This window comes from Astatotilapia calliptera, chromosome 2, assembly GCF_964374335.1.
Source record: "Astatotilapia calliptera chromosome 2, fAstCal68.1, whole genome shotgun sequence".
NCBI lineage: Eukaryota > Metazoa > Chordata > Actinopteri > Cichliformes > Cichlidae > Astatotilapia > Astatotilapia calliptera.
Window position 1 is genome coordinate 14,129,752 of NC_137423.1, and position 18,519 is coordinate 14,148,270.

An 18,519-nucleotide genomic window follows, 5' to 3' on the forward strand; every position below is an offset into this window, starting at 1 on the left:
ATCTCTCTGGGTCTGATGAGGTCTTGGAGAGGGATGTCAGGGAAGATCTTCTGTAGCTTTTGAGGTGGAACATGTCTTGTCACTTCAGCAATCTTGTCAAGACCATAGCAAACTAACTGGTGAGGCTTTAAAGTTCCTCTTGAGGTGTTGACACGGATCTTGAGAAGGTAGCGCTTGGTTGCCACAGACACCTTCATACCTCCGATACCCTGGATGACAAGCATGACGTCTTCACTGCGAAGGTTGAGCTTACTTGCAGCTTTATGGGTTATGTAGTTTGTGTCAGATGCTAGATCAATTAGTGTCCCAATTCTCTGCCCATCATTGGCGATGACGTCAAGGAGCATCAGGATCACAGGGTACTCTTTTAGACCAGTCTCCTCCAGTAGACCTCTCTCTGCTGCCATGGAGTTGAAGGCTCGTGATGAGACGTTGCAGAAAGCTTTCCGACACTGCTGCGCTAGCTCTGGCGATAGTTTAGAGATAAACTCTTCTTGAACCTCTGTATACCTCCTCCCCTCAGCTCTCGCCGGACCAGACTTGGGCCTTTGTGATAAGGGTCGTGGCAAGGGACAAAGAAGGTAATGATGCTGGTCTTTGCACTCTGGTTTTCCACACAGGTAAGTAGTCTTTCTGCAGGGTTCATCGTGGATCTCGAGGCATCTCTTGCAGGCTCAAAGTTGCTGCACTGCATCCTCTTTCTCCTGTAACTTTGTGTTGGTTCTAAACCGTCTGCAGATGTAGAGCTTTCTCTTGTGCTTTGGGTCCCCACAGATGATGCAGCCTGCTGGATCAGTACTGGATTTAACTGACTTGGTATGGGCGTACTTTACTGGGAACTTTATTCTCTCCTTGGCAGGGTCGATGTCTCTCAGCTGGTCTAACTGCTCGTAGATGGACTCTTGAGATTGGAGGTATGCGAGCAGCTTGTCAAACCGGTTCTGATGAGTCACAGCATTCTTTGGATTAGCAGCGTGGGTAAGCCAGTCTTTCTTTAGGGACTCAGGCAGCTTGCTTTCAATAGACTTTATTACTAAGAGGTTCTTTATGGCATTTGCTTCATCCAGCTCACTCAAATCATAGAGGGCCTTTTCAACTGCGTGGATAAGCTCTATAATTCTTCTAGGCTGGTTGCTACGGACAGGAGGGATAGCTTGAAGCTCCTCAATGATTTCAATGGCGATGGTGGCTTGATTTCCATAGCGGTTCTCGAGGACTCTGAAGATCTCATCGGCCGAGGTGTATGTGGACAGGCGCAGATCTTTGGCCACTTTATCATCGAGGCTATCAAGAAGTTGGAATTTCTTTACTTCCACGGACCCGGTTGGCTCACCTTGCTTTTGCAGAGCCTCCCATTCCTTCCGCCATCTGTAGAACTCACGCTGGCTGCCGGTGAACTTTGGTAAAGCTGTGGCTTTCAGTTTTATGGCTGCGACCGAGGCTGCGTTGCGGACTGTGACAACTGCTTTGTCGGCATCTCTTTTAATCCTCTCTGCTTTGATCAGGACTGCCTTCCCTGACACCAGCTTTGGAAGGCAGGTTTCGAGCTCCATCAGTCGACGATCACAATCTCGCCTCTCAGCAGGTGGAGCCCAGCGGTTCCATGTCTGGTGTGCCTGCTTAGCTTTCTTCACCAGTTCTTCTAGATGGTGGAGCATAAAATCATATGCCTCCAGGGGTGTATCAGGCTGAGTGGATGTGACGTTCTCACACGCCATTTCTGCTGATTTTAGAGCAAGGGTCAGTTCTTTTTCACCATATGATGTCCACAGTGTCTCTCTGATCAGGTGCTTCACCTCCTTCAACTTCTGCTCACATTCTTTCTCCGTTTTTTCGACGTCTGCTCTCTGTTGGCCCATCAGCTCCGGTGTGCCCTCTGCTTCACACTGCGTGATGTAGGCGGCTTCAAGCTCCTCGTTTGCGTCAATCACTTTGGAGCCCTCTGCTGTGAGTCTCTTGAAGGAATCCTGCAGCTCCTCTACAGACATATCCATGTGGGTCCTTATTATATGGTTGGTGAGTCTGGAAAACAGTCTCTTTGCAGTGGTTCGCTCTATTTTCAGCTCTTCGAGTGACTTGGACTCAGCCATGCTGTTTTCTCGGTTGTTGATTGGACAGGCAAACGGCGTGCGATTTCCTCCAGGCCCCCAGGTGGAGTCTTCTCCGTCTTTGTGGTGAGCTTTTGTGGAGTCTTCACTGGCCAGGCCGGTTTTTTACTGTCAAGTGTTCCTCTGACTGTGAGGTGTCCACACTTGAAAAAGACCAGACTTTGAATTTCACTCAACTTTATTTAGACCAACTAATTGGTAGGTAGCAGCAGGTAAAAAACCTTTCAACACAAAAATAAAGAACATTTCATTAACCATTCAGATAAATTACATGCATTACACAAAAGACAGATGAAATAACAAAATACACTTCAGTAAAGCCATTTACCATGTGGTTAACTGTGTTAATTTAACTGTGGTTCTTAAATAAATATACACAATGTGTCTTCTTTGCATTTAACACTTTTTTTTATAAACAATTGTATTTTAAAGTATACATTTTAGAGTTCACAAACATTTTAATAGAGACTTTAACTAAGGATTTTCTTTACAAAGAATTATTTTCTTTAAATCAAAACCAAACATTTATTCTCTATTTTTACGATCCACCCAAGGATTTGGGGGGTAACTATTTTTAATATTAAGTAACATAAATATGTGGGAACACTAAATGGTAAATGGCCTGTATTTATATAGCGCTTTACTAGTCCCTAAGGACCCCAAAGCACTTTACATATCCAGTCATCCACCCATTCACACACACATTCACACACTGGTGATGGCAAGCTACATTGTAGCCACAGCCACCCTGGGGCGCACTGACAGAGGCGAGGCTGCCGGACACTGGCGCCACCAGGCCCTCTGACCACCACCAGTAGGCAACGGGTGAAGTGTCTTGCCCAAAGACACAACAACTGAGACTGTCCAAGCCGGGGCTCGAACCGACAACCTTCCGATTACAAGGCGAACTCCCAACTCTTGAGCCACGATCGCCCCACAGTAACTGCACAAACAATTTATTCAAACTTAAACATTTTTTTTGTCAATATAATTTTTTAAACTTAAATGCAGGAACTATTTCCCTAAGCGTAAAACATTTGTACAACTGAGCTTCCATAGTTCCAAATATATGTGCAGCAAATGTGAGCTCAAGAGCTTACCGATAGCCCGTCTTGTTCAAAGTCTTCCTCACAGTGGAAAAGTGCTTTGTTTGCCGTCCTCTCAGTATGTTGCTCACGGGTCAAATGACTGCTGCATGCATTTTAAGGTCTACTAGGCACGCCCACCCTTGATTGCTCTAATGTGGCTCACCTGGCAGGGCGGCGCACACCAGGCCGTGCTTAGTTGTTGATTGCACCCAAGGTCTAATCAGTGGCCATGCGCACGCAGCAGCACTGAACAGGTAGTGGGCAGGAGGAGGAAGAGAGGAATAACAGCCACACCTACAGTATCATACAGTAAACTGCAGTTTTCTGTTGAAATTGTTGAAGTCAGATGAAGCAAATACTGATTCTGAAAGCAGGTAAAGGAGGTATTGAAACCAAATAAGTGAACTACTGCTTACTGTGATTACAGGTAAGGTTATAATGAGAGACAACCAGTAACTGACTTACATTTGCATACTGGTAGTGCAGCTCCTTCACTCTGTCAGAGTTCCTCTCAAATGGTACCCTGTAGATTTGTTTCATTGTCATCTGATGCTTCTTCAAAACCTGTGATGTCAAACCCAGAGATGCTTATTGTGTTTATATTCTGGAATATATGATTGTCCTGAAGGATGGAATCACGGATCTGTCTCAATGTGATGGCATTATTTGCCATCACCATGTTACAAATCTCTCTTTCCTGTTGTTCATTCATTTTCCTCTGCCACCCACGCGAGGTTGTCGTCCAATCCTACACAAAGAACAGAATACAGTAAGTTACCAGCGTAATTGTATTATTGTTTTACTCACAGTAACTTCACTGCGAAAGGTGTGGATGACGGAGGAGACTGTAGATCGAGGCACATTAGGCTGCACTCGACGACCTGCCTCTGCCATTGTGAGGCCATGGTTTATGACATAGTCTATAATTGTGGCCCAAATTTCATTCGGGACAGCACAGTGTCTTCGCACACCTCAGCCTCTTCCCCCTATTCCTCCACCACGCATTCTCAGTCTTCTCAGTCTTCTTCTTCTTCTTCTTCTTCTTCTTCTTCTTCTTCTCCTCCTCCTCCTCCTCCTCCTCCTCCTCCTCCTCCTCCTCCTCCTCCTCCTCCTCCTCCTCCTCCTCCTCCTCCTCCTCCTCAAAGAAGAACGTCCCCTTGTCCATTTGCTTGGCCTTGTCTATCCATGTTCAGAGATCGGACTGGCTCTGGTCAAGCTCTATATATCTGTGTTTGGCAGCACACAATCATGGAACACACCTGTGTGTGACACTCCCCCTTCGTTAGTCTAGTTTCACCTGACTGTCAATGACTGTCATCAATTTATCAAATATTCAAAGAAATTCATATGTGGTATTCATGGTATTATTTTCTTGACAATTGAACAGACAGTTGTGCATGCGAGTACTTATACAATGAAATCATGCTGACATGTTTTGGAGAGAATGATCATTAGACTGAGAATCAACTAATCAGTTTAGATCTACAAGATCTATTCATTTGGAAAATGTGCTAAATGTGGGCTAACTGTATAACTGTAGGCTACTTGTACTTAATCATTTGCAAAGATGCACTGAGACAATTGAGACATGTACTAAGGCATTTGCCATTTGATAAAATGAATGAGAAATGCCATTCTGTTGTGAACATTTGCCAAGAGATTTGGGGGTTTGTCCATGTTATTTTGAGAATGTAATTTCTGTTTCAAGAAATGAGCCAAATCAATGGAGAAAAACTGTAATAAAATAATTCAGCACATGTTGTGAGTTGTTTGGGGTTAAAAGACAGTGATGAAGTTTTTGTATTGAGACCAAATCTGCAGAAACTAAAAGAAAAAAAAAATCAAACAGATGTTTTCAAGAAGTTTGGCCCAGAGTCATTCACATTACAGCAAAGCCATGAAATTAACTTGAAACTCTGTTACAGTTAATTCTTAATGTAGAGCAGTCCCTGTGCTACGTTCAGTTTTCACTCCTTGTCAGGCTGCAGCTCAGATTACATTTTATTATTTAATTATTGTTCTGAATCGGTGAGATTAAGAGCGTCGATAGCTTAGCGTGACTGTTCTGAAATCATCTGCGAGCAAATCCTTGCTTAGAGCTGCTGTGTTGATCAGACAGAGCGTTTGCAGCTGCGCTTTCTGTGCTGAACAGAAACAAAACTGAACGCCTCTACAACCGACTTCCATCACTCAGCATTCGCTTGAGGATGTCAGCTCGAGTACTTTTGTTCCAGCTGCATAAATCAGGCCACGTATGGATTGCTACAGATGTGCTAGCTTTCTCGTGGCCCCTCTTTCTGAGCCCGAGTCTGCCGCAGGTTTCTTCCTGTCAAAAGGAAGTTTTTCCTTCCCACTGTTGCCAAGTACAAAATAAAACTGAATCAAATTCCAACATCCAAACAGAGGACTGATGAGATTAATGTGGCTAATGAACACTTGCGTGTGGCAGCAGTCAGCCAACAGTGCTCACAGGATCATCAGGGCCACAGTATTAATCTGTAATGCCATCCATATAAGTTCAGCTTTAGAGCAAAGACATCACACTTTAAATGTATTATTAATAAATGTAATTGTCTTTATTGAGTCAGAGCAGATGTGGATGTCAGGACAGAAGCAGCAGGTGGCAGGAAGCTTAACTAGCCTCTCTTCCTCTCTTACATCGTGTCTCGAGGCTCACCTGATCCTGGCTACCTCCCCCATCTCAGCTCGCCGCTGCCACCTCTCACCTGCCCAAGGATTCAGACGCTCGCTGAGCCGCCAGCACTCATGATTTATTCGATGTAATTTCCTGTAAACTGCTCCGACGCTTTCTTGTCGGGCGTAATTCTGTGTGCTCGTGCTCTCGGTGAGGCAGAGGAGGCAGCTGCTGCTGGAAGCAGAGCCTGACTCTGGAAATAAATTGGTTTTATAAAAAATACCCGCTGTGTTTGTTTGTACTGTGGGAGGAGTTTTAAAGGGGACAGACCTCTGAGACTCTTTCTGTGGATCGGGGAGGTCACTGTTTGGATCCTGTGTGGTTCTTAAGGTGGCAGGAATGCTGGCTGGCTTCTTCCTCTACATCCAGATGTTGGCTCTGTTATTGCCACCCACTTGTAGAGATTTGCAATTTCATTTTGCAGAATAGGCACAAAAAGATGTAGCTATCAGAACAGTTAGTTAGTTAAAGCCATTAGTTTAAACTGATCAATTTAAACTGTTCTCAGTTTTAACCTCAGTGTGGACATGAATGAGTTGTTCAGCACGTTTTGCTGAGCAACTGACTTTAGCTGTGCTGGTTTATCCTCCTGTGCTCTGCATCCTCGCTAACAGCCACTTCACTAATTGCTGAGTCCATTCAATGATCAAAGGCTGAGAAACTTTGGCGTCCACGTGCTTGCAGCACCAAGGATGCTCTGCTGATGCAAAGCTTAAAGGCAGCGAGCATCAGCCTCGATGTAGCTTCAAACAGCACTCTAAACATTGCTCCTCTCCACTTTCCACCAAAGCAAGTTCTTATTAATTCATTTCAGAGAAAGGAGGAGTTCGTTAACACCTCACTCTGAGTCCTTCTTGAGGTAATTAAAATGAGTGTGTTTGTTCAGCTGCACTAGTGAAATATACAGTGCATGTCCAGTGGTGATGCATGTTGTGAATGTTAGAGAGCTAATTTCTTGACAGTATGTAGGACAGTGGCAAAATATATTGGAGTGCAGTTACTCGAGTACAGTACTGAAGTTACTGATGTTCTGATGCTTCCTGCCTTTATTCCACCATGTGCCCTTTATTTTTTCCTTTTAGCCAAAGAAATAGCAAAATCATCATCTTATTTTGAACATTTTTTTTCACTGCAAACCAGCTAGCGCTGGTCCTTCATGCCTCGTGCCCTTCAGGCCAGCTGCTCAGGTTCTCAGTCAGCTGCTGGATGATATTTGGCCTCATTACACCACAAATTCAGTGTAATTTTGTGGTAAAGATCATCAAATAACCAGACACTTTAAAATGTGTGTATTTTCTGACAGCAGCATTGGTATCTTGTGCTGGTTGATGAGTTTTTACTCCATCAGTCATAAGACATGCATTTTAGGGTGAATGGTGAGTTCAAGGTAGCTGGAATATTAGCCCAGTGACAGCTGGGACAGGCTTCGCCTGCCTGGTGACTCTGAGCAGTTCACAACATGAATGGATGGATGCTTAGTGAGGCAACAAAATAAAAATGTATCAAGACATTAAAGAATAGAAGAAACTAACTCTTTCCCCTTTACTGACAAGTTTTGACACCTCTTTAAATATCAATAAAGTCGTGTTTTGACGACCATCAGAATAGTTTGTGGGTTTTTCCACAGGCACAGACCACCGTTGCTAACTTCCAATGCACACTCAGTCGTTTTGTTCTATGAGCAGGCCTGAAATATGACAGACACCTCTTAGGCCCGAAAAGAGAAACAACGGTTAGTGTTAGCAGGCTTTCAAAGGGTAAAGAGTTAAACAACAGATGGACAGACAAACGGAAAACTTTTTCAAAGCTGTAGACGGCTGCACTGTTCTTATAATCTGCCCCTGAATATGATCCAGTTTCCAAACACCGCTCTTTAAATATTCCATTGACAGAAAAATATCTTTTACTTACAGTCTGAACCCTGGTTTCTGTCTGGAGCCCAAGGCAGTGTCTCCTGTTTCATTTCAGCAAGGTGACCCGAGATCAAAAAGAGACAGACGCCTCCCTGTGTTCAATATGATGGTTGCTTGATCAACAAACAGGTGTATGCACGATTGATCAGATATGAGTTTTATTTGCTGCGTGACTTTTACAGCACGTGTCGCATGTGCTACTTCAAGGAAACATCACGTGGTAAATGAGGTGCAGAGAGATGCTGTTTGTGAAGCAGCACAGTCACATCTGTGCTTCTTCCTATACAGCGCATTAAAACCCTCAGGTGGAGTCCTGATGACTTCACAGAGGGCTCTTTGATGGACGAAGCTCGCTCGTGGGGTCGTCTGCCGTTCGTCTCGGTCATTCAGTTACAAACACTGGGACATATGGACAAACACTGGGCAGTTCCCACTCTGCTCCCTCTCCAGAGCTGATGGTCTGATTAGATTTTGGTCCCACCAGCTGCATATGTTTGCATTTCAATGTGGAAAAACCAATATCTCTGAAAGTATCAGAACATCTCAGCAGGTCCAGGAGGCAAAGATCACTACACACTGATAGAAATCTCTGAGCTGATTAGGACACGTTTGTATTAATGAGCAGGCTGATTAGCATTGTGGACTGTGCTTCATTTATCATCTGAGTTGGAGAGTCTCAGTGTTTGTCTTTATCTGATAAAAATCACCAACTACACTGTTAGAAGTCCAGTGTCTTAAAACATTGGGGACTTTTAAAAAGAAAAATGATGGCCGAGGGGCTCTACTCAGTGAAGTAGGCGGGCCTTAAACTGTGTTAGGTAGTTAAGGTCATTGGTTGGTTCCCAATCCATTATTGGATATTGGTCACTGTTGATTAATTGAGTTCTTCTTGTCGTTGTTATAATGGAGGTCAACCAAAGCATTGCTGGTCTTCCTCGGGACCTTGTTCCTTCTGGTCTTCCAACCATGATGTCCTTTTCCAATAACTGTTGTTTTCCTGTGAAAATTAACTGAGTTCTAGCTTCATTATTTGCCCTCCACAGGCATTGTTGGCTTTATTTCTTCCAACATTGATTTGTCGGTCTTTGGGCATCCATGGTACTGATAAAATCTGTCAAGAGTTCCACATTTCTGAAACACGGATTCATTGACTGTCCTGTTTTCTTTTTTCAGCTTTCACAGCTCTAGGTGAGCGTAGAGAAAATAAAACTGTACTATAGATTTGAAGACTTTATCCGGTGACTTCATCGTTGCTCTAACATTGCGATATTTCTTTTGATTTCAAATGATTAATTATCGATCCTGGCAGATTAAAGTTCTTGACCTTTTCTTTTTCATCGTTATATATGTGGAAGCTGCCATCTTTGTAGTTTTCAGTCATCAGGATTTTGGTTTAAGACATATGGAGTAGCATCCCCTTGTTCTGGCTTTCTCATTAAACAGTGCTGAGTAGGTTCTTTGTTCTTCGTCTTGGGAGCTGTTTGCTATCAAAGTGGTGTTCTCTGCATATCATAGGTTAATAATAATAATAATAATGGATTGGATTTATATAGCACTTTTCAAGGCACCCAAAGCGCTTTACAATGCCACTATTCATTCACTCTCGCATTCACACACTGGTGGAGGCAAGCTATGGTTGTAGCCACAGCTGCCCTGGGGCAAACTGACAGAAGCGAGGCTGCCATATCGCACCATCGGCCCCTCTGGCCAACGCCAGTAGGCGGTAGGGTAAAGTGTCTTGCCCAAGGACACAACGACCAGGACAGAGAGCCCGGGGATCGAACCGGCGACCTTCCGGTTACAGATACGCTTCCCAACCCCCTGAGCCAGGTTGTCAGTATTTTGTCCTCCAATAAAAAACCTTTCTTCATTATCCGTACTCAGTCCATACTCAGTCCTGACAGCAGCTTCTTGGTCTTTAACACAATGTTCTTATGAGGTTAATCGAATGGGTACACAGCAAATCCAGCATGTCCAAATTAACACTGTCGGATTTGATTTCAACACTATTAAAGTGTCTATATGGGTCCACACCAGAGAGTGTTAATTTAACTCTTTTTGGAGAGTTGGTACATTAACTCTGATTTAGTGTTAAACACCAAATCTGTCTGGAGTTGATAATTTAACACTTGGTGTTAAGAGTTTATATATTAACTCTCAAAGAGTATTTTAGTTTAACTACGTAAGAGTTATCTTCTAATTCATTCTAAAAAGTGGGAATTTTACTGTTCTGAACTTCTAGAAATTTCTTTTGGAAATAAACATTTACTAAAAAGACGCAATGGTTTTTGAAAAACATTTATTCTGAACTGTGCACCACAATTTCAAAACATTTTCTGAAAGATGTAACAGTATACATGTTCTCACTTTCATTAGAATTTTGTTTATCAAAAGGTCTGACATGGTAAATGCAAATAACAGCATTCTCATCACTTATTTCTTCAATACAATATGCATGTCCTTCATTCATCCCTTTGTGGAACTTCAACGCACTTCTACTCTCCCCCATATTCCATCTTCACAAGCATATCCTGTGCGGAGATTGAATAAAAATTAGTTGACACTAATTAATGGCACAAATAATCCAGTAAACAATTGCAGCACAGTAAAAAAAAAAAAAAAGGAATCCTCTTTGAGCCATTACTTGTGTAAAATATTTTCCCAAAAGACAAGGACACAGGCAACAGGTAATACTGAACTAAATGTAAAACTTCAACCTTTTTCATTTTTACCTAAACCGTGTGCAGAAAACTCTGGAAGGATCTATGCTAACGTAGAACCCAGTCAGGACGTCTGCTACTGCTGTTTGCTCGTTTTTTTTTTATGGGCGATCATTTTCAGGCTTCAAGTAGCACCATTATACCAACATTTACATTCTGCACATTGTTTTAGGTGTATTTGACCAAAAGTTTGACTGAAAATTCACATGCAAGCTTTTTTCAAGGCTGTGGTATTTGCCCGCAAACAATACCTTTCAGCTAGCTAAAACAGAATATTATGCTATCACCGAGCAACATGGCTAATGCCTTTCACACAGCTTTGTCTCAACTCCAAAGAGCCACAGAAGGAAAAGCTAATAGAAATAATTGAAACATCGCGGATACAAGCGGCAGAAATGAGCTTCCTCCGAAGGGTGGCTGGCCTCTCCCTTAGAGATAGGGTGAGAAGTTCGGCCATCCGGGAGGGGCTCAGAGTAGAGCAGCTGCTGCTCCACACCGAAAGGAGCCAGCTGAGGTGGTTCGGGCATCTGACAAGGATGCCCCCTGGGCACCTCCTGGGTGAGGTGTTCCAGGCATGTCCCACCGGGAGGAGGCCCCGGGGCAGACCCAGGACACGCTGGAGAGATTATATCTCTCGGCTGGCCTGGAAACGCCTTGGTATTCCCCCGGATAAGCTGGAGGAGGTGGCTGGGGAGAGGGAGGTCTGGGCCTCTTTGCTTAGGCTGCTGCCCCCGCGACCCGGCCCCGGACAAAGCGGATGAAGATGGATGGATGGATGGATGGATGGATGGATGGATGGACTTACCAAGCATGGCAAACAACTCAAATATGTAGAGCAAAATGTTCTGAAACGGCTTCACTTCAGCTTCGATTGGAGCCGTGCTGGGGGCGGAGTCTGTGAATTTACTCTGTTGGTGTCATAGCCCCTCTAGGAGTTGTAACACCTCCAGATTTGACAGAGAAACACTCATTTTTAACACTCGATTTTAACTACTATCATTTTACACCTCAGAGTTACATTAAAAGAATGTGACTCCGCTTAGAGTAAAATTAACTCTACTTTTGCAAGAAGACTATTAACACCAAAACATTTAACACTTTTGAATTTGCTGTGTAGAAAAGCCCACGACCTTTAATGTCCTCCAGAATTTTTGATGGTAAGGTGTGTCACATGATCAATAAATTTTAAAGTAATCATAGTTTCCTGAGGTCACAGACAGAAGGTTCACACATCCAGAGGGTCATACAGCCAGGCTTCTTTTGGAAACTGGAGGTGTCGCCCCCTGCTGGTCATTAGAAAGAATACAGGTTTATCTCTGCGCTTTAGACCAAGTACCTGTTTCTGAGGTGTTCTTCAGTTTTGCATTCATGCACAAGGATCCCAAATATTAGACAGCAGGCAGAAACACATCTGCAAGTCTGCTCCTTTGAGTACTTGTCTTTGTTTCATCATACCGCAGAGCAGCCACATTATTGGAGAGATAATTAAAAAATATCTCCAACAGGACGTCCGACATCCTTTTCTCCTCACCTATTACCAAACAACACAGAGCCAGGTAACACAACAGGAGGGGCATTGCAAAGGGCAAACACAGTAATAAAGACAGAGCTTGTGTGGGAGTGTGAGGTTCCAGGTGCAGACATAGACGAGGAGACAGTACTGAACTTGAAACGAAAAGCGAGCCTTTATTTGGGCTGATTAACGTGGCAAACAACAGAAAGCACTGAGGCAAAACTAAACTAGAAGCTGAACTGGGAAAACTAAGATCTGACACTTAACTCAGACAGCAGGGAAAGCGAAGACAGGGTGACAACGATGCACATGATGGAGACTACTATGAACAGGACTCACATAAGTAACATGGACATGACCAGCACAGAGTCCTGAAACCTGGCGTAACATGTGGGAAGTAGAACAGACGACGCAGCGATGAACAAAGGAAGACTGAGGACTTAAATACACACATGAGGTGATCAGGGGAAGTGGAGACACACGAGAACACAGCTGGCTAGAATGAAACATAATGACAATACAGGGGAGAGTAACACTAACTACAATGAACAAAGAACACCAGACTCTTCCAAAATAAAACAGGAAACACAGAGACATAGACATGGCATGAACTTGACAACAAGAGCCATACAGACATGAAACATGACAAGTAGACGCACGGACCAGGGAAAGATGACAAAAGGGACTAAGAAACCAAGGACTAAACTGCAAACTAGAAAACAACTAGATGTGTTACACTACAACATGGGGATACAAAAATATACATTAGAATAATAATAATAATAATAATAAAAAACTTTATTTATAAAGCACACTTAAAAACCAAGGGTATGCCAAGGTGCTTAACAAGTAACATAGAGAATAGAAGGAACATAATAGAAATAGGACCAAAGCAAGTACTAAGTATGCAAGCAGGTAGCTGTCACTGATACATAGGAAAGCAACAGGTACAGAGCAAACAAGAATTTAAATGAGCATAAAAGTGCATGATATGAAATCATAAAAGAAATATTAACTAGAGGGAAAGGCAAGATTGAATAAGTGGGTTTTTAGTCGTGATTTGAACAGTGCAATGGAATCAGATGCGCGGAGGTCGAGAGGAAGGGTATTCCATAGTACCGGGGCAGCCAGAGCAAACGCACGGTCACCCCGGGACTTCAGTCGAGATCTGGGTTGGGTCGGAAGTATTTGAGTGGCAGATCTAAGTGTTCTAGCAGGAATATGTGATTTGAGAAGTTCACTAAGATAACTTGGCGCTAATTTATTAATAGTTTTGAATGTAAGGAGTAATATTTTAAATTGAATATGGTACTTTATGGGCAGCCAATGCAAGCTAGCTAGAACAGGAGTAATAGGGCAAAATTTCCTGGTACCAGTCAAAAGGCGGGCTGCTGCATTTTGGACTGTTTGCAGTCTAAGAAGAAGAGAAGAGGGAAAACCGTAGTACAAGGAGTTACAATAATCCAACCTGGAGGTCACAAAAGCGTGAATAAGCTTCTCCAGCTCCTCATGCGGAACATAATGCCTAGCCTTAGAGATAAGGCGCAGTTGGTGGAAGCTAGATCTCACTACAGCAGACACTTGCTTATCGAGTTTGAGCGAGCTATCCAGCAGTACACCCAAGTTACTGACATAGTCACAAGAAAAGCTAGCAAAGGAACCCAGGGCAGCACAGAGTTGGGCACAAGGGATTTTACTGTTGAACACCACAATCTCAGTCTTCTTATCATTTAAAACAAGATAATTACTCAGGAACTGTCACGGATTGCCGGGGCAAGCCGTGTGGAATTGTAGAAAGGGACCAAAAGGCGGCAGCTCTGGTGCAGGTGAGTGTTTATTCACAGAGGTAGGTAAGTACAAACAACGGTGGCGACAAAACATGAAACTGGAAACCTAAACTAGGTAAACTAATAAGACAAACCAGAAACGAGGATGCAGGGAGGTCCGGAGAAATACATACGGGAAGACGCAGGGAGACCGAGGGGAAACAACACAGACGAACCAGCAATTACTATGACAGAAGACACAACTTAAATACACTCAGAAAACACAGGGAGATTACATACAGGTGGGAACACAGCTGGGAGTGATCACGTGACGAGAGTAGGGAGACAAACAGAAACACTCACATAAGACGCAGACCTTCACAATAAAACAGGAAACACATACACGCAATGACATAACACACCAACTTAACACAGACTGGGGGACACAGAACATAGGAACATGAACCATGAAACAGAAGAGTATAAACACCCAAGGTAACCAAAAACACAGAATACTAATAAACTAAACAAACACGGAGTCGCAGACTCCGGATCATGACAGGAACCATTCTTTGACCTCCCGCATGCATTCTTGAAAGTAGTGTAGGGACACAGCAAGGTCGTCAGTAAGTTGAAAATAGATCTGTATATCATCGTCGTAACAGTGGAAGGTGATACTGTATTTTTCAAAGATTGCGCCTAGAGGGAGCAAATACAATGAGAAGAGAATAGGGCCTAAAACTGATCCTTGAGGCACACCACAACAGACCGGAGCAGAGGAAGAGGAGAAGGTGCCCAAGTTAACCGAAAAGGACCTGTCAGCAAGATATGATTTAAACCAGTCGAGGGCAGTGCCTCTAATACCCACAGTGTGCTCAAGTCTTAGTAATAAAATGTTATGGTCCACCATATCAAAGGCCGAAGAGAGGTCTAGTAAAACTAGGACCATAGAGCGTCCAGTATCAGTGATTACAAGAATATCATTAAGAACTCTAACCAACGCTGTTTCAGTGCTATGCAATGGCTTAAAGGCAGATTGAAATTTCTCAGCAATATTGTTCGTGTCCAAGTACTCCTGGAGCTGGGAGAGAACTAGTCTCTCCAGGATCTTGGACAAGAACGAAAGCTTAGAGATCGGTCTGTAGTTTGAAAGGTCATTACAGTAAGAGTTTCTTTTTTTAAGAATCGGGTGGACTACAGCATGCTTAAAAACCAAAGGAACAGCCAGCTGTGCCTGAGTGACCGAGCCCCAGGCCGAGAGGCCGGGGGCACCCCACCTCCGAAGTGGCCCGAGCGAGCCCCAGGCTCCAGGCCCCGATGAGCGGCCGCCAAGGAGTGAGCCGGTGTGTACCTGGACGCCCATCCCCAGACACAAAGAACCACCAACGCACCAATATCTGAGGGAGTCCACCACTGGCAGGGGAAGTGGTGGTGGGTGGAGATAGACCTCCAAACCTTGGAGGGCCTGAGATGTCCCCAGAGAGGTGGCGTCTGATACTCAACCTGACATATAGACACAGACATACAGGCACACACAGATACAAACATCCATTCCCACCCTCATGCTCTCATGTGCACTTACTCCACACTCAACCAACGTGGAGACAGACATGAAGAGACGCTGTACACACGATCACACTCCCCAAGCGTACTCTACGAACCGGGTCTAGGTACCCTTGCCCCTGGAGGGGGGAACTGCACCCAGACCCAGGTGGTGTTACCCTTTTCCCTGCGGTGGGGAGAGGCAGTGTGAGTAATGTGAATGTCTAAGTTGTGGGATAAAATTGAGGCAGAGGCAGTGTTTTTAAGCTTATACGTGGGGGTTTATTTTTCCAAAGGAATTTGGACATACATGAATCTAGAGATCTGAACCAATCTTGTGGCGGTTTAGTTGGGATCATTGAGAATAAATAATTTATTTTTGGTAAGACCATCATTTTTATAGCAGCAACCCTTCCCATGAGTGATATGGGTAGACATTTCCACCTAGCCAGATCACCTTCTACCTTCTTTAAAAGTGAGATATGGTTTAATTTAGTTAGATCTGCAAGCTTGGGAGAAACATTAATACCTAAATATTTTATATTTCCCGATTGCAGTGGTGTAGAAGAGGAATTATGGAGGGAGCAATTAATCGGTAGGACTGTAGATTTTGACCAGTTAATTGAGTAATCTGATATTCTTGCAAAAGAGTTTATCAATTCAATCACCCCAGAGATATTGGTTTGTGAGTTTTGGAGAAAAAGTAACACATCATCTGCATAAAGGCTGATTTTATGTTCCACGTTCTTGCATTTTATGCCCTTAATTACTGAATTCTGTCTAATTGCTGCTGCTAGTGGTTCAATAAAAATTGCAAACAGTGAAGGGGAGAGTGGGCATCCCTGCCTGGTGCCCCTCAAGAGACAGAAGCTGGAGGATGTCTGGTCATTTGTTCTGACACAAGCTGTTGGGGAATTATATAATATTTTTAACCAGTTTATGAAAGAGGATCCAAAACCAAATTTGTGTAAAGTTGCAAATAAAAATTTCCAGTTAACTCTGTCAAATGCTTTTTCTGCGTCTAAAGAGAATATTGTAGTTTCTAGGTTTTTACTGTATGAGTAGTCTATCAAATTAAGTAATCTACGTGTATTTGTTGATGAGTGCCTACCTTTTATGAAACCATAAGAATTTTTAAAGACAGAGGCTACGCCGCCACCCCTACCAGTAAGCCTTGGTGAGCTAAAAGCGACACAGTCCGATGGAAGAAGTTTGGTACACATTCACCCAGTGTATATACTATATGTATGTATATATATATATATAATGTTCTTCCTCTACACCCCCCCCCCAATTTTTGCACATGTCGAGGAGCGTGTCAGACTACATTTCACTGTGTGTTATACTTGTATAACTATGCATGTGACAAATAAAGAACCTTGAACCTTGAACCTTGGTAAAAGGGATGAACTCACCAGGACGAATCCAGGTTTCAGTCAGGAATAAAGCATCAATCCCATTAGTGGAGAGGAAGTCATTTAAGAGAAAGGTCTTATTGACCAGCGACCTGACATTAAGCAATGCCATCCGTATCCTAGGGGCTAAGTCGCCTAGGGTGGTGCGTCATAGGACACTTAGGTTGCTTCGGCAAACGCTGCATTGGAGCGATGTTATCCAAACCCAAGCAGGAAAACATGCCACAGGAATGGCAGGGTAGACTTCGTGGTCGGCCGAGCAAATCCAACGGTGGGTGAGCAACTTAACATCAGAGCACTCCTGGGAAGGAGGGAAAGAAGACAAAATATCCAGGCTACCCACATGCCAGCTCCTTCTACCGTGTTTCCTATAGCGTTTCTTGTGTAGATTCGGAATAGGTAGGTGGAGGAAGCCGGTCGGAGGGTCCGGTCAGAGGGTCCGGTTGGAGGGTCCGGTCGGGGAGCGGTGGCGTCACCCAGGTTCCAGCAAGGATCAGGCCGAGAGGAATGAGAGAGTCTTAGATTTAAAAGTGTTTGCCTGTCGTATGTAATCCGTGCACAGCCATTAGATGAGCATACAACTAAAAGGATAAAAAATACAATGCCAAGGTCCATAAAGAGCGTAGAGAGGGTAAAAAGCAGCGAAGCAGATATAGCCGAGGACGGCAAGCCACGTACACCGGCACCATCTTAGCTTTAGATCTCAAACACTGGGCCACATGGCCCAGAACCCTGACACTAATACTTATTGAGTGGCAATTAATGAGGCCGTGTCTGTTCTCGCAGCTGCAGATCTTTGCTAACTTTCCCTCTGTGACCTGCAACAGACACAGAGTCGCCTTCCAGAATACAGAGCGTCGCTGTAATGGGGATGGTGATAAATACTGAATGACGGGAGGAGACGGTGTCATTAAAGCCACCTCCATCGACAGCCCCGCTCTCACTGCACGCTCTGCGATATAAGCTTCGAGCCTGCAAGTCATCTTTTGTAACTGGGAGGTTGAGGATGACACGGCTTGGAGTTTCTGCTTCCACTATCAATCAGAAAACCCAGTCGTCTTTCTTTGTCAAACCGTTCACTGTAAATAACCAAACTGAACTTCCATTTAAAGAAAGCTTGGACCGAAACAGAAAATCTCTTTAGCTTAACTTTGATGCACGACGGTAACCTCGAACCCACTCGCTGTTCAACCTTTCTCTTTGCATGGGGCAGCCAATCAGAAGAAAAGTACGCTTAAAGGAGGGAGGCGCTTAAACAGCGCATTTCAGATACTCTGCCAAACTGAACAAACCACCGCTTCATCAGTGTCGATAAACAGAATAAATAACAGAACAGAAATAGCACTGGGCAGCATTTTCTTCAGCTAAATTGCTGCTTGTGTGAGTGAAGCTACAGGTAGCACTTCCGTGTGTTTGTTTTTGGTCATATGAGCCGGGACGGGATGTGGAAAAGTATTAAATTACTCCCAACCAGCAGCTGGTTTTGGGTGGACGGCTTCAGGAAAAACTTTGGAGAGTAGAAGGCGGCTGATGTGCAGACTAACCCTGCTTCATTACATTTGGGGGTAAACAGTCTGTATGTGAGATAGGAAACTTGGCAGTAATAATAATGCTGCTCAGAGGCAGGACAGTTTAATGCTGGGAGCTTGGTACAATGGCTTCAGCCGTGGGAAAATATAATTGAAATGCAGCACAATTCACTCGGGGCGGCAGGTAAATGTTAAACTCTTAAATCAAGCCCTCAAACTTCATTTCCTCG

At 43.9% G+C, this 18,519-nt stretch overlaps 1 protein-coding gene and 1 long non-coding RNA gene across 2 annotated transcripts in view; one reads left to right on the plus strand and one right to left on the minus strand.

Annotated features, from left to right (window-relative positions):
* Positions 1–18,519, plus strand: part of mtnr1al (melatonin receptor type 1A like) — a 46,022-nt gene that overhangs the window by 21,575 nt on the left and 5,928 nt on the right. The window lies entirely within an intron of this gene.
* Positions 10,087–16,614, minus strand: LOC145432402 (uncharacterized). Its single transcript, XR_013912681.1, has 2 exons — positions 11,330–16,614; positions 10,087–10,335 (listed from the first exon to the last, which is right to left on the minus strand). It is a non-coding gene; the product is annotated as an uncharacterized LOC145432402 (long non-coding RNA).